The 17,364-nt window shown below is 39.8% G+C and overlaps 1 pseudogene; it reads left to right on the top strand.

The window, feature by feature from the left end:
* Nucleotides 1-17,364, top strand: part of LOC100602888 — a 152,836-nt pseudogene that overhangs the window by 20,417 nt on the left and 115,055 nt on the right.

Genomic DNA, 17,364 nt, shown 5'->3' with positions numbered 1-17,364 from the left:
ACTAACAGAAGTCCTATATTTTTAGGTGTGGCAATGGGTGGAGTTAAAAATCTGCACCTCCCAGTGAGCCTTGCAAGTAAAGACAGTAGCTAAAGTTGGGTAGGGTTTCTGCAAAATTTCCTTAACACAGGCTAACTCAGAGAAAAGGCATGTCATTTCTTCATTGCCTCTTCCTGCTTCTTGCTGCCAGGAATGTAGACATGATTTCCAGAGCTGCAGCGTCACTTTGTGACTTCCAGGCACTCTCAGGATGGAAAGTGTGCTCTAAGCACATCAGAGAAGGATGCCTTTGCCTTGTCCTTCCTTGTGTCTGCATAACTGCGGAACTGCTGAACTGTCTAATTCTGGACTTCTGTTATGAGAGAGAAAAATAAATTACTAATTCATTTAATCTACCGTAATTTGGGGGAGTTTTTTGTTGTTATATGCATACAAATCTAATCTTGACTCATATACAATACATAACTCACAAATGAGCTAATATTAACTATATTAGCTTATTTTATAGGGAAGTTCATAATATTAACTATCTTAGCTCATTTTGCAGGGAAGTTCACCAAAAATCTGAAAAATTAAGTGACCAAACAATAATCATACAAGGAGTAGTAGTGTCAGAGGTAAAACTGAAGCCTGGGGCTTCTGGTCCCCAAAGCCTGTGCTTTACTTATTGTACCATTTTATTTTCCAAGGAGGTGGTTTTCTGCTCCTCTCTTCCCTCTATTTCTGCACAGTTTCAGGATAGCTGTGCAGAACAGTGGCTGCAGAGTACCAGATCACAATGAGTTACATCCTGTATGGAGCATCTAGTATGAACTAGTGTAGTGGCCACTTTGTCCCAGCCCCTACTAGGACACGCGTGGCCTTTGGCTTGACCATTGGCAGGAGGTCCATAAAATATCCGGACAATCATGTGACCATCTCTTCCCCTTTCCTGCGCCCCCAATTCCAGGGCTAGTTTCTGGCCTTCAGGTTTCCCTCCTGCTTCCACTGGGTTCTCTTGGCTGAGCAGAGAGAAGGTTCAACTGAGCTCTTCTCATCCTGCAGGTACTGGATTGTGCAGGCACCTGGCTTGTACCTCTCTCTCCCTTCCTGCTATCTGCCACCTGGCTATGGCATTCCTCAATTACCATCCCTAGCACAGGGTGATAATACTCAAACCTATCAATTCTGCAACTTGTCGGCTGCTCTACAGAGGGCTTGGTGGGAAAGGAGGTTGCCGACTCAAAGCTAAACGCAATTTTACATCATCTGCAGAACTCAGTCAACCGCAAGACCCATATTGCTTGCAAGTTGGCCAAATCAGTCAGTGGTTTATTGACCATCTTCACTGACCTTCAGAACTACCATTAGCTCTATCCTCGCTGCCAAGAAATGGCCTGAGCCAACTGCCTGGTGCTGCCTGCCTCACTGGTTTCAGGTGTGGTCAGGCTGTAGCCATGCCCTTTGGGATAGGATGTAAGTAAGCTGACCTGGCACTCATCACTCCAGGATTTCTCTAGCCTTGCATGTCAATCTGTCTTCACTCTTGGACAGAGGAGCATGTCTGCCTCTTAGTGCATCTGGACCTAGAGCAGGGATGAAAATTTTTTTTCTGTAAAGGGCCAGATAGTAAGCACTTTAGGCTCCATGGGCCATGGGCTTTGTTACAACCACTCAGCTCTGTCATTGTAGCATGAAAACAGCCATAGACAATACGTGTACAAATGAATGTGGCTGTGCTACTGAAACACTTTGTTTATGGACGCTGAAATTTGAATTTCATATGATTTTCATTTGTCACAAAATATTATTCTTACTTTGATTTTTTAAACCATGTAAAAAACATGAAAACTATTATTGGCTGATATGCTATACAGAAAGAGACAAGGGGCTGGATTTGGCCTGTGGGCTGTAATTTGCCAACCCCTGATCTAGAAGCAGAGGAATATGGTGGTTAAAAGGATGACCTTTTGCAAAGCCTGTGGATGTTGGCAATCAGCTGTGTAACTTAACGTCTGCTTCTTCACCTTTCTAAACTTCAGTGTCCTCATTTGTGAGATGGGGTTAGTTCCAATATATACTACAGAGGACTACTGGTTGATTAAATGAGATAATCCAGCTACTCTGGAGGATCTCCTGAGCCCAGGAGTTCAAGGCTGCAGTGAGCTATGATTGGGCCACTGCACTGCAGCCTTGGTGACAGAGCAAGACCCTGTCTCAAAAAAAAAAAAAAGAAAGAAAGAAAGAAAAAAGAAAAAGATGTATATCACTCAGGACACTGTGAGTCTCCACTATGGGCCCAGTGGTGAGCGAGGCACTCTAGGAGATCAAAAAATGAACCAGACACAGCTGCACACTCCCCGGGAACATGGAGTCTAGCAGGGAGGTGGCCATGTGCCCCAATAATTGTCACGCATGGCAGAGTGATCTTGTCTGCAAGAGAGGCACAGCCGTGACAATTTGTCATCTCACTGTGTGCAGTACTGCTTCCTAGGGTTTTGGAATGCTCAGGGTGTTTGCTCAAAGAGACAGCAGACCCACCTGGGACTGCTACACAAGGTCAGTCCTTGCACTTCTGCTAATCTCCTACAGCCCACAAATGTGCTGCAGCATTTTAAATCCAGCATCACCATTGCCTTTGCCAGCACCCCTTGCCCTTTCATCTGCTCACAGTCCCTTGGCAGCCACAGGGGTAGAACTTCCGCTTTCCATCGTTTGTAATGTACTCCAGTTCAGCTTATGGCAGATAGCACCTTGTCACTGGTGAATTTCTATTAAATAGAAGGTATTCTAATAAAATGTATACAGTTTTTTGATAAGTCATTTACAAGCGAGGTGAGAAATATGGTAATCTATGTTTTTATGTGTTAGCATTATTTTGATTTCTACTTAGAAATGAATCATACCCTTACCTCTTTTTGTAAGATAACTTATTTCACCCAATCTGGCCACCAACCAGAATCCTAAGTGGGCTGTCACCTGGGGACCACCTAGACTGTGTTCCTGTCTTTAGTTATAGAATTTTTAAGGTCAGCCCTTAAAGACAAAGATAACAAAGTGACTTCTTGTAAATTACTGGAACCTCCATATGGTTTTAACAGATACAGTTCTCCAAATTGTTTTCTGTTATGTTATGTATAAATCATGGGACATACTTCTGAGACTAAAACACTAAAGTGATGTTCAGATGCTAACAGCTAATCTCACTTCCAGAAAGAATTGATAAATCCCATAATAACAGTCCTAATAAATTCAGTGTGTCTCCTGAAGTCTTCCTGGATCAGCATTACCCACGAATTCTTCCGTGTGCTGTCTGCTCATGTCCTGTGCTGTTCCATGCCCCATTCACCTCTCAGGATCTTGAATCAGGGATTTTATAACAATCGCAGAGCTTTTTTATGTGTCTTTGACTGTAGTTACTCAAGCTCATGCTTTTAAAGTAGTGATCTCTCCATTCTTCCTTTTTGCAAACCTTTAGGAGAGTTCTTTTCTTCCAATACACTTTTAAAATGCTGCTGCAGCTACCAGTTACCTTGGGAATGACTTCTCTCATTTTTGCACTGTTATAGTTTCTTTCTGCTCTGTCCACTCTTTGATCTGCCTTCTGCTGTGAAGGCAGGAAGGGTTTTTGAGGTTATTCTAGGATTTTGAAGTATGAAAGGAGTTTCCAAGTTGGGTATGACATGAAAAGCTTGTCTGCACAGGGCTGCTGTGTAACATAATTCCAAGGAACACTGTTCTCTTTGTAGCCTATGTGGGTGTTGTAAACTGGAGTTGTAGAGTGCACAATCTGCATGGTGATATCCAGCTGTCCTGGGATCCCAAGGGACAGGACTCATTTGAGACCATGATGAGTACTCTGTATTCTATTGCCTTACTCATGAAGAAAAAGGAGGAAGAGGAGGAGGAGGAGGATGCAGACAAAGAGGAGAAAAGAATAGCAGTACTTTGATGGAGATTCTTTTGTGCTAAACACTCTGCCAAGCACTTTATATATATATATGATGGTTAATATCGAGTGTCAACTTGATTGGATTGAAGGATGCAAAGTATTGTTCCTGGGTGTATCTGTGAGGCTGTTGCCGAAGAAGATTAACATCTGAGTCAGTAGACTGGGAGAGGCAGACCCACCCTCAGTCTGGGTGGGCACCATCCAATCAGCTGCCAGCATAAAAGCAGGCATGGAAAGAGCAGACTTGCTGAGTCTTCAGGCCTCCATCCTTCTCCCACGCTGAACGCATCCTGCCTTCGAACATTGGACTCCAAGTTATTCAGCTTTTGGGCTCTTGGGCTTACACCAGTGATTTGCCAGGGGCTCTTGGACCTTCGACCACAGACTGAAGGCTGCACTGTCAGCTTCCCTACTTTTGAGGTTTTGGGATTCAGATAGGCTTCCTTGCCCCAGCAGCTTGCAGACAGCCTACTGCAGACACAATCACAATCACCTTGGGATTGTGTGAGTCAATAAACTCTCCTTCATATATACATCTATCCTATTAGTCCTGTCCCTCTACAGAAGCTTTACTAACACAATATGTTAAATTTTAATTACTAAATAGGTAGCTGGTCGTGGTGGCTCACACATGTATTCCAGCCCTTTGGGAGGCTGAGGTGGGAGAATCACTCCAGCTCAGGAGTTTGAGATCAGCCTGGGCAACATAATGAGACCTCATCTCTACTAAAAAATAAAAAATAAAAATAATTAGCTGGGTGTGATGGCACATGCCTGTAATCCTAGCTACTCTGGGAGCCGAGGCAGGAGGATTGCTTGAGCACAGGAGGCCAAGGTTGCAATGAGTCCTGATGGTTGCCCTGCACTCCAGCCTGGACGACAGAATGAGACCCCTGTCTCAATAAATTAAATAATTAATTAATTTATAGGGGATTTTTTTTTTGTTCATCATAGGAATGATTGGTTTTCTGCCGTGCACCAGTTACTGACCTTGGTAATGGTGAACAAGCCAGAAACAGGCCTCCTTCCCTCATGTAGGTTGCAACCTAATGAATTTTGATGGAAGTGATCATGAAGTCAGCTCTGCTATTCATGGCAGGACAAAAGTTCAGCACAAAGAAAACTGCGAAAATTGCCATCAGACCCTTCTGAAAAACGCACACAGGCTACCAGTTGCATAAAATGACAAATCCAACCTTACATTTAACATTACGTCACTAACTGGAGTTTCCGTTTAGCCTTTATTTTTTTCTGTAACTCCGTATCTCAGTTCTTTCACGCTGGAAAATCAGGCTACAACTTTGCCTACATAGTGACTCCAAATTTCCCCGCTGGAAGCTTTGCCTCAAGCCCTTGCCCGCCTTCCTCCTTTCTGCCTATCCAAATGTCTCCTTCTTCTTTGGTTCACAGTTCACCTCCTCTAAGCAGCCTTCCCTGATGGAATGCACAGAGCTCGGTCTCCCTGGATCTTTGAATACAAATTATTCTAAAAACATTTTGTGTGTAACAATGTATTGCTTTGTAGTAGTTCTCGTGTGTGTCCATTTCTTCTGTCTCTCTCTCTCCTCTCTCTTTCTCTCTCTCTTTCCCTCTCTCTCTCTCCTCGTCACATATTCCTTGATGGGGGAAGTCTGATTTCTAATTTTGTTTGTAGCCACCCTCCATATCCCCCACTCCTGTGCCTAGCACACAGCAGGTGATCAATAAATTTTTTTAATAAGGAGCTGACTCACCGCCAGCACTCTAGCCCCCTTGGCTCAGATTGTTCTGAGGCATGCAGCCTTCCAAGAAAAGCTGGCTTTCCTGGCTTCCTTCCATAGTGCTGGTATGAATTTCAATGCTAGATCTTCAAAGAAAAAACTCAGAAAGGGCCATCCTACCCTGGGGTAATTGTGAAAGAAATAGATCCCCAGTGGAGAAGAGACCTAGGGGCCACTTGGATAAAATTCACACCTATGTCCATTTTCCTTTATCAAAATGAAACAGAATTTCCAACCTAAGTTAACACTCATTTAAGTTCTTACTATATGACATCTATATAGGTGTGTGCATGCACACATGCACTCGTGTATAAATAGGTATTAACATATAACACATGTACATGTAATATGTATGCATGTGGATTTTATCTATCTGTCTACCTAGCAAAAGAGAAAGAGAGAGAGAGAGAGACTGAGCTCTCTGCCTCTGCACTGAATACTTCTATATTATACCTCTTAGAATTAATTCATGTCTTTGTTTGTGTGTGTTGTGTGTGTGTGTACATGTGTATGTGTACATGTGTATGTGTACCTGTGTATAGACAACACAGGAAAAAATTTAAGGTGCAGTATTTTATAAACATGGTGGTCTTGTTGCTTTACTGTAATAAATCACACTGTATAATTGATAGATACCTGGTTTATAAGTACAGGAGGAGTTCAGCTAGAGTATTTTTCATAAATTTCTGGCAACACTTTGCCAGCCCAGAATAATAAATAACTAGTTTTCAAATAATTATCTCCAAAGAAAAAACGTCTGCAGTTACACAGAGAAATTTTCACTGTCTTGATTTTGTAAAATTTGGGATCAGAAAACCTTTCCCTTTCTAGCCAATCTTTCTGGTTGGAGCTGAAGCCACTTCCCTGTTAGTTATGTTACACGGATATGTTACATCTTAATTTTGTGTGTATCTTTTCTTCTCAGCCATCGTCAACTGATTCACAAGCAGCTTATTCCGAGGTAGAACACGCCCCTCAGTGTTGTCCTAGGTTTCAGAATTTCCTACTTTCTGGAATGCAGACATTGGTGCTGGAATGAACAGTGGCCTGGCTGGTTTGTCTCAGAGCAAACTGTGTCTGTATCTCTCTTCCATCTGTATGATGGAGATCATAATATCTCTTGGCAATGGGGATTGGATTAAATGGCACTATGAATGTGAAAATGGTACTAAATGGAGCACTTCCTGAGTGCGTGTTTGCTTTTGACCCTGGCTGAGATTGGCAGCAGGAAGTATCTCCTCTCCACTCCTGATTGTTCTTTTGTGTTTCTCTCCCCTTGTGCTCCTTTCCCCCAGCCTCCTCCTCTTCACTTTGGTTCCTGGGCAGCTGCTACTGTGAAGACAGTGCAGCTCCCATCTGCTTTCAGCATATGGGACCAAGGCTGTTGCTTCCAAAGCCCTCATGTTTGCTGTTCAGAGCAGGGTGGGTTATTGTGTGGAAAGTGAGGCAGAAAAATTGCAGCATGATTTAATCAGTCTCTGTTAAAGCTTCATGTAGTATTGATGGGATTCATTGATCAGTCTTTCTACCTATCTGTTCATCTATCCATCTATCCATTCATCCATCTATCCATCCATGTATCCATCTCCTAACTTTTACCACAGAGAGTTTGAGTTTCCTCACACATCTCTATAGTAAAATATAAACAGATAAAGTTCAAAATCAGAGAACATATAGAAAGCACAGAAGTCTGAGGCCAAGAGCAAATTAAAACACAAATCTGCACATTAGAGGACTCATAAGTATTACTGCCAACCCATGATTTTGACTCTGGGCATCTTGGCATTCAAGCAAACGGGGAAATACTGTGAATTTACAGGATCTCCAGAGTCCATAAAAGATAGAGCAGTGGCAGGAGGGCAGAAGATGTCAAACAAAGCTTCTTTTGGCATTTGGATCTGAAGAAAAATTTTTATATGGGTTCCTAATAGGACTTGGAATATGCCTTCATACCAGAGTGTCAAGGATTCCAGACTCAATAGTCACTCAATAGCTACATTCTCAATAAGATTTAGAATATCCCTTTTTATCAAAGTATCAAAAAATTATAGATTTGACACTCATTCTAGAGCTGGATTGCAGTTAAAGCTGAAGGTAAGCCATATATATACAAAGATCTGCTGGTTGTGGTTATAAAAATATTGAATGGTAACCAATATCCCTGGATTGAATCCTCCTGGCTTTCGGTCCATGTTATTCCCTCTTCTGTGTAAGGAAAGTGCAGATGGATGTCAACCAGGAAGCAGTAATTTAACTACTGCTGGATCTATTAGTTGCTTGTCATAGAGTAGATAGTTGATCACATTGTTAGGGAAGGATGATAAAGCAGCGGGGGCCGTGGGCACCTTTTCTGAGCGGAATCACTCTTTAATATAGATGCCATACTCCAGCATCCCGTGGATCATTAGTAATTATACAGGAAGGGTGGGGAGATGAACGGTTTGAGAAAAACTTGCTTTCATAGCTGAAATCAGTCAACAGTACCATATTCACGTAAAAATATGTTGTTTGGGAGTGATAGTGACTGACTCACCAGAACTTATCTGATAGCTCTAGACTTTGACTTTGAACCTGCCCTAATGAATGTCTGCACAAAATGACCAAATAAGGTCATTGCCAAGAAACACAACTACTTCTCTTACACATTTAAAATTGTCAATTGATTGAAACAATCATACAATAATATGTTTGCCTATTATTTTTCTTAGCTTTTATGATTTCATGGTGCTCAAAAATAGAAGGGAAGTACTTGATATTTTAAGTTGCAGACTTTTCGTCCATGAAGTTTTGTAATGGGGCCTTGAGTGTATGGGAAGCACAGACTCAAATGCCTATACAGCCCAAGCAAGTCATGGAAATGCATGAAGTGGGCTGGTTGTAAAGAAGAGAGAATGGGGCAACTACGGCAACTGGAGACCTCATATCCATTCAAAAGGTTGCAGTAGCTACTTCCCTCATGTCGGTTGTTGCTACACAGTAATTCAGACCCTAGTGTGCCCTGTCATACTATTTTAGGTAGAAATCCATGTTTCCTGTGACATTTTTCCGAGTTTTAAAACACATCATGGCCAAATTAAATATTCCTACAGACCAGATTTAGCCTCTGCTCATTTTGCACCCAGTTGACGATCAATATAAATATGAAAGGGAAAACAAGATAAAAGCAAAGAGATTGAGCTAAGAAGACAGATGCACATCATGCTTTTAGCCAATTATCATAGATTCACTTCACTAAGAACTACAGTGGGTACATTTTGCTTTCTAAAAAAATGAATACAAGATGAATTTCTTGAATAGGATTAGGTAGCACAACCATGCAGAATTATTGTTAAATGCATGTTTGAATGGGAAGAGAGCTAGATCTTAAAAAATCGCGTTGCAAAACTAACAAAGCAGTTACTTGTCATCCAAACTGGTCTGTTTATGTGATTTGAAATCTCAAGTCTTCCAGGTACAAAATACTTTCTTTCCTCTGTCTTGTAACAGCTATAGCGTTTCTCAACTGAGTTTGTAGATGTTTTTGTCTCATTCATTTATGGATAATATATAAAGGGAAAGCCCAGAGAGATTTTGAAGTCTACCTATTATGCAAAGTTTTCTCTTGGCAAAATAAAGTGCCCCAAGCATTATGCAGTGAAGGTACAGACTGCTGTTTCGGTTTTTTAAATACTATATAGGAATACACTAATGCTTCTCCAAAGTTATTTGTTAGGGGAATGGAGGGAGTATGGCATAAGCAATCATGAAAATGTTCATTTCAGTTGTCAAATGTCATTTTTTAAACAGTGTAAATCTAATCAAATTGGAAATTTGCCTTTATGCCACCTGTTTGGTGTTTACCTGTGCTGCTTTACTTGCTGGGAGGCATACAGAGGCCTCAGGAAGCTATGAGAACTAATTGAATAATAGCTCATGCTGCAACATAAATAAATTAGTCCCTCTGTGAATACATGTTAAATGCTCCAGAAGGTGCATTCTGGCCTTACTTAATGAATGAAGGTACCATTTATCTTTCTACAAGTCTGGTGACCTTCAAATGACTAGGAGGTTGTTTGAAATTCCATCTTCATCCCAAGTAATATTAATATGGGGTGGTCTTACTGGATTGGTTAAAGCACCGTGGTAGAAATAGGCCTAATTGCAAACAGACTGATTCACCTCTAGGGTTCAGCAAAGCATGCTGCAGATTTTAAAAGCACATGAAATGAGTAAGACACTAAAATATATACAATTTTTAGTAAAAACAAATGAAAATAATACACTCTCAGCAAACTCTAGTGTCTGGCAATGACCCAGGAAAAAGTACATTATTGTAAATTGGGGGAATTCTGTTTTAATCAAATCTACCTATACAAAGTAGCTCAAGTCAAAAAGAAAAAGTTATCGAAGTGAAATGTCTCCTGGAATTTAAGGCATTTCAGGCCCAGACAGTGTCCTGGTACCATGGTGGGGAAGCAGGTATATCGTCTCCAGCTTTCAAGTGTTGTATGGTCTCCCCATAATCATCTTTCTGTCTCCCCAACTCTCTCACTTGTGAGTGGCTACCTCTCCCAAAATTACATGAAATTATAGGCAGGACAACTCATCATTTATCATCCAAATTATGAATCTTTTGAATATGAAAGGCAGTGGGATCGATTATTTCTCCAGGACAGCATGTATAAACTGAGATGTTCCAGGTGAACCGAGACATAGGATTACCTGACTACCAGCAACAACATTAGAGCTTCAGAACCTGTCCCTCTTTGATTTCCGCCAGTTGGCTTGTAGCAGCCTGTCACAACAACCACCTGCTGCTGGAAGCAAAATCTGGGTTTAAGCTAATGCAAGTTTCAAGATTTCAGAAGCTGATGAGCTGAGTGGGTATTTTCCATGACTCACCTTCCTCCCATTTGTCCCTGCAGCATGCAGATTTTCTCAGTCCTGTTTCCTTTCTTTTAGCTTGGTCTATAATGTTTCTACCTCTTTTTCGGTAGTAGTTAACTGTGATTTTGCTTATCTTTAATATACTCTCCTTTCTTCTGATAATGGAAGCCCAGTCTTCCATTTGGGTTAGATAAGGCTGGCTCAAGGCTAGTCCATTGGCATTGATCCCCTGGCCCCAGAAATGGATTCAGAGATGGGTCTTTAATTTAACATGGTTCAACAAGACTCAATATGGGGCTTTTGTTGGAACTCTTTGGAAGGACTGAGGTTGCTGAGCTTGTAGCAGTGTTGTTTTAGAGTTGCTGGTAATCATCTTGTTCTATGAGGGGGAAGCCTGCCTAACGAGGAAGAAAAAACAGAGAAATGCAGAGCAAGAAAACAAGAAAAAAAGAAAGAGAGCAAGAGAGTGACAGCACACACAAGTGAGAGAGCAAGTCCTAACAACAGCAAAGGAGAGCTTGAAAATAGCTATTCTTGAAAATGGAAACTTAATCCTGTGTTTTTTGGTTTTGTGAGCCATAAAGCTCCTGTTCAAGTCACACGTAGTTGAGTTTTTCACCACTTGTTAATAAAAGAGTTTTCACAGATGTACCTTAGAATCTTGGTTCTGTTCTGGTTCAGTCAATTATTCCTCTATTTAAGGTTGACCTCCTGTTCCATATGTTTATTGGAGACCATGCAGTTCTTACATCTTGAGCTTTCTTCGTTGATGGGTAGAGCATCAGGGCAAGTCTACCAGGATTCTACAGGGATTAGGGATCTCGCTCACTGTTCAAACAAATGAATAAACCACCCTTGCCTTTATAAATGTTTAACATTACTATTTTACTAATGTTTAGGTCACTACTTGTCATCTCAGTAAGTGTTCTTTGGTTTTGAAGATATGCATGAAGATCACCTCTGATTTGAAAAAGCATGATCTCAATTGTTTTGCCATAAGATTCTTGACAGTTAAAGATTTGACAAATACACAAAATACTCCCAATAATAGTCCTACCCAGTGCTTTGCACCAATCTTTTGGTTGGACAAAAATAGTGTTAGGTTAGTGTTACACAAGTGTTACAGGCTTGGTTGTCAATGGTAAGCCTTTGAGTGAAGAGGAAACCCAAATAATATATTCAGTTTCTTAGAACTTATAAGTAACTTTGTTTTAAGAGAGTTTGATTTGATGGCTGCTTTTGCTGACAAGTTCTTTTTAAAGAGGAGACAAAAGCACTAAAAGGGAGAAATTAGCTTGAAGTTTGATGAAGCTGTGCATTTTTCTAGTTTTTTCATGTATGCAATAGGAACATACAGTGTCTTATAATAATGCTATTTATGTTGGGCACTCACAGAATCTGCTTTATATCTAAACGCTTTTTGCTACTTTACTAAGTAAGCAAACCCTTGTATTAAGTGTAAGAAGGCCACCCTTATGTTGAATTTCACTCAGCAGCAGAGTCCTCGGTCTATATACACATTTAGAATGTATTCATTTTTCTATACTACTTCATCTCTTACCACCTGAGATATCTGCGCCTTTCTCCGGAAAAACGCACACAGCATATCTGTATAGGAAAATTCCTAAAATTTGGTTTATGTTTATCTAACTTTGAAAGTTGGGATGAAGAAGGTGTGGGAACTGTCATATGCAAATATGTCCTTATCCATTGAAAAAAAGAGAAGCAAAAATATATTGTCATATTTAGGAGTTTAGATAATAAATGGATTTTGACTTGAAATATATGATGGATCAGATAATTTGGTTTTGCCACTGAGATACTAACTCAAAGAACTTTATGATTAGACTTTTTAAGTAAATAGATGGAGCCCAAATATTTAAGTTTACACACCTATGATTAGGGAAGAAATAAGTAAATGAGAAAATAAACTCCTTATTCTGAGGTAATTGCTTTAGAAGATGTGAACCAGTCAAGAGGTAGAAGTCAAAATGGATCAAAAAAGGAGAAAGAGGACGAGGAGGAAAAATAAAGAGAAAGAAGAATGAAAGAGGAGGAGGAGGAAAAGAAGAAAAAGAAGGAGTAGGAAGAAGAAGAAAAGAAGAGATGAGGAAGAAGAAGAGGTAGAAGAAGAAGGAGAGGAGGAGAAGCAGGAGGAGAAAAGGAAGAAGAAGGAGAAGGAAGAGGAAAGGAAGGAAGAAAAAGAAAGAATGCTTTCATTAATTCATCTACTTATGCATTCAATGATATTTATTGCACACTTACTATGTGCCAGGTATCATAATTTGATCTAGGATTTGATGGTGAATAAATCTTTGTACTCTCTAAATCTTTTAAGCTTGCATTCTATGGAGCAAGATAGAAAAAACTAAGTAACTAGACAAAATAGTAATTATTATCCTATACGTTATACAAAGAACTAATAAGAGGCAGACACAGAGAAGAAGACCCGTATTCCAGCTGCAGATATCACATCCATCCTGCTTGAATGATGTTCTGGGTATAAATCCACTTCTCCCAGCACTGACCAGGTCAGGAGATCAAGACCATCCTTGTTAACACGTTGAAACCCCGTGTCTACTGAAAATACAAAAACAAAATTAGCCGGACCTAGTGGCAGGCACCTGTAGTCTCAGCTACTCGGGAGGCTGAGGTGGGAGAATGGCGTGAACCCGGGAGGCGGAGCTTGCAGTGAGCCGAGATGGCACCACTGCACTCCAGCCTGGGCGACAGAGCAAGACTCCGTCTCAAAAAAAAAAAAAAAAAAAAGGGCGGGGGAAGAAGAATTAAATGAAGCAAGTGGTTAGTGTTGCTCTCTTCTTTGTATACTGATTAAAATGGTATCTTTTTCTTCCTTGAGTGTCCAGTAAAGAGAGCTTAATTGGGTAAGCTCAATCTGATGGACTAGAGAGAATTGAAATGAGCTGTCTGCAAATTCTTCAAGACAGCCCAGAATCAGTTTTGCAGCAATGTCTAGAGTTTGACATTATTTTATAAAAATCCACACCATGACTATTCTATTGTCAGTTGTACATTTTCTGGTATAATGTTGGGACATGTGGCCAGAACAGCTGAGGTAGTCAAACAGGTATTACCCTTTCCTGGCACAGAAAGAAGCTAGTGTCTTGGTAAATAAACTCTTTGTATGGAAAGCACCACAGACAGTGTGACTTGTAAATAGCAGCTATTTAAGAGAAGTAAGCAAACAAAAACAGATCCCTTCAATCTGGTCTTTTAGGAGTAGCAGAACAGAAAGAAAATGGTACAACTGAGTAGTCCGTATTGATTCATGAATAGAAATACACACTAAAATTGAAAAGTAATGGTTTGTCATGAAGAAGCCTAAATCAAGCCTGAGAATGGAAGGAAAATAATTGGAATCATGGCTGTAGCATGGAGCTGCTACGTCCTTGGTAACATATCTACATGATAGAGAAAATTGCATTTGTGTATATGTGATCAAAACAATTACAAGACAGAATGATTTACAGCCTGAGGGTTTATAATAGTAGTTCCACCAGGTCATTCCTTTTAGAAACAGTGTGGGTAGATGTGTCCTTTGAAAGGAGTTCTCATTTTACTCAATGTGTGCTCTCGCCATAGGAACTGGGCTTTTACGAATAACTGAGGGCAGTTCCCCATCCTTATATACTCAGCCCACTGCCCTCAGTCTTCTAGGCAATATCCCCATAGGGACCTCTTTATTCCAGAGCAGCAATTCTAATCCATGTCTTCCCACCTCTCTACCCTGAGCAGCTGAAGGACCCACTGTGCAAATGTGGACATCCATTTTGACTTTCTTATATTCTAAATAGCTGGCCTTTCTTCCCTTTCCTCTGGTAACCATTCCAGCTCTACAGAATTAACAGCATCCTTCAAACAAATGGTACCTGCAGATGAAAAGGCTCCTCCACATCAAAAAAAAAAAAAAAAAAAAAAAAAAGAAAAAAAGCACTTCTTGCCAAAATCTTCTCCAAAGGCAAAATTACCTGCTGGATTTAAAGAGCCCTTTACTTCTCTTACCCCAAATTCTGCCCCCCAGTTTGGAGAACTGAGGAGGAGAGGGGGATAGGCTATTACTGCTCCTTTCCTTTTGGGTTCTCCAAAGTAGCTGAGGAGAGGGGAGAAATCAACAATTAAGTTTCTTTTCCTTTTTAGAGGTTTTTTTATTTATTAATTTTTTTGACTCTTTATACACCATGTGGAAACACGGTCACTTTTCTTTACTTATACACATTTATTTAACCATTAAAATAAAAGTGAGGGTAAATTGTGAAAAAAAAAAAAAAAAAAAAACATTCTTTTGACAGAATTCCCCACAGGAAGGAATTAGTTGATGATGGTTCCTGGACTTACCAGGATACTCCTGATTTTCTAAATCCCATCAATCCCATAAATACATCTTAAACTTGTCAAACAAGAGGCTGTGATTTTTGGTTTGTTAAATGTGGCCCCTGTATTAGGATTATAAATAGCTGTGACTATAGTGTCTGCCACGGACTGAATTGTGTCCCATCCAGATTCACATGTTGAAATCCTAACCCCAGTCTGGCTGTATTTGGAGTAAGGAAGCAATTAAGTTTAAACAAGGTCATGAGGTGGCGCCTTGGTTCTGCAGAATTCATGTCCTTATAAAAAGAGACATCAGAGAACTCAATAGCTCGCTGTCTCTACCATGTGAGGATGCAGTGGAAAAGGCAGAAAACTGCAAGCCAGGAACCCTTGCCAGGAACCTAACCGTCTGGCACCTTGACTTTGGACTTCCCAGTATCCAAAACTTTGAGAAAATAAATTTCTGTTGTTTAAGCCACCCGATCTGTGGCATTTTATTATGGCAGCCTAAGCAGACTAACACTGTTAATAATATAATAAAATTGGATTTTTGAAATCTCAAACACAATAGAACTGACACATCCAGCTCAGTACTTACTTTGTAGGCTATTTATGTATTGCATGGATGACGGTGTAACACAAAACTTTGTTGGAGCTTCTCTTTTACATTTTCTTTTTGGAGATAATTGGCGAGCCATACAAGAACACCAGGTGTGTGACTTTATAGTCAAAATCTCGTTTTTTAACCGAAAATGATATTTTTCAACTTGCCATATATCCTATTAACTTAATTGGGCAGCCATTATTTTGGGTTGTATTAAGGTCTCAAATTTCCCCCAAAGGATAGAGACTTGCAACTGTTGGGAATATTCAAAAGATTATTTGTTAAACAAATTAATTTACCATAGGCTTTGAAAGCCCAAACAACAGAGACTCAAAGAACTCACAGATGGGTGACAAAAACCACTGCTGGCAATCTCTGAGAACTCAGAGAGAACTGGAGAGGTGCCAGGAAACTAGAGCTGGGTAAATATTGTCCAATATCTTTTTAAAAGAGAAAAACGCAAATATAGGAAATTGCAGCTTAACAGACTTGATATTTTTGACTCCCAATCAAATTTTATAAGCAAATAGTTGGGTCCAGAATTTAAGGGAACATACTCAAAAAACATTGTTGAAATTAAGATAAATTAAGATCTACTTAGTCTCTGATGTTGCCTCTGAGAACAAATTGGAGAAATGAGCAAAATGATATGACAATTAAGGAGCTTTGAAGCTTTATATGTAGTTGAGTGAGCCTCTATGAAAAGTGTTGACACAGAAAAAAGCTGACAGTATATTGTTAATAGTGAAAATGCAGGTTGTCAACAAATAGAGTACAATACTATTGTTGTATATAATATAGAGATAGATGTAAAAATGTAAAGAAAAATTCCTGGGTAAGTCCCAAAATGTTAAAGGCCGGGCATGGTGGCTCACACCTGTAATCCCAGCACTTTGGGAGGCTGAGAAGGGTGGATCATTTGAGGTCGGGGTTCAAGACTAGCCTGGCCAAATGGTGAAACCCTGTCTCTACTAAAAATACAAAAATTAGCCAGGCAGTAGTGGCTCACACCCATAATCCCAGCTACTTGGGAGGCTGAAGCAGGAGAATTGCTTGAACCTAGGAGGCAGAGGTTGTGGTGAGCTGAGATCATGCCACTGCACTCCAGTCTGGGGGACAGAGTGAGACCCTATCTCAAAAAAAAAAAAAAAAGAAAAAAGAAAAAAAAAAAGGTCAAAAGAAAAAATATAATGGGAGAACAGAAATATCAACCAATACATTGATTTTTATGTATAGGAAGATGCTGTGAAGAAATGGCTTTTCTTTTACTGTAATAGGATATTCTTACTATATGAATGTTGCCATACTTTATTGGCTGAAACTCTCTTGTTACCAGAATCACCAGGAATATAGATTCTGGGTTTTATCATTCTGATACAGTAGACTTGGAGTGAGGCTTGGAAATTTAGCCACAGGGAATTGGTCAAATTATGGCACATTATTGAGCTGAAATCATATATCCATTAGCAGTGAGGTGGAGAAGACTATTTAATGGCCTAGGACGTTATTCATAGCATCTTAAATAAAAAGTGCTGGTTATAAAATAATATGATGTAATTTGATAAGTAAGAGGAATTTTTACATACACACAAACATACCCAGAATGTTAAGCATAGTCAGTCACTTGTATAATGGAATCATTCTTTTTATTGTATTCTTTTTGATTTGTTGCATTTTTCTAAATTTTTTATACTTTTCATTTGTTGGTTTTGTAGTTGTTTTTAAACCATCATTTGCATCCTTTCCTTTATAGGGATATAATTGCAAAAGATAGAGTTGACAGAAATTTTATAATGAAGATACATTTTTAACCAAAGAATCCTTCCGTTTTCATTTAAAAAAATCCACATGGAAACATTAGCTAGGTGACG

This window comes from Nomascus leucogenys, chromosome 1a, assembly GCF_006542625.1.
Source record: "Nomascus leucogenys isolate Asia chromosome 1a, Asia_NLE_v1, whole genome shotgun sequence".
NCBI lineage: Eukaryota > Metazoa > Chordata > Mammalia > Primates > Hylobatidae > Nomascus > Nomascus leucogenys.
Note: the sequence above shows the minus strand (reverse complement) of the source record. Positions and strands in the feature narration are given on the sequence as shown.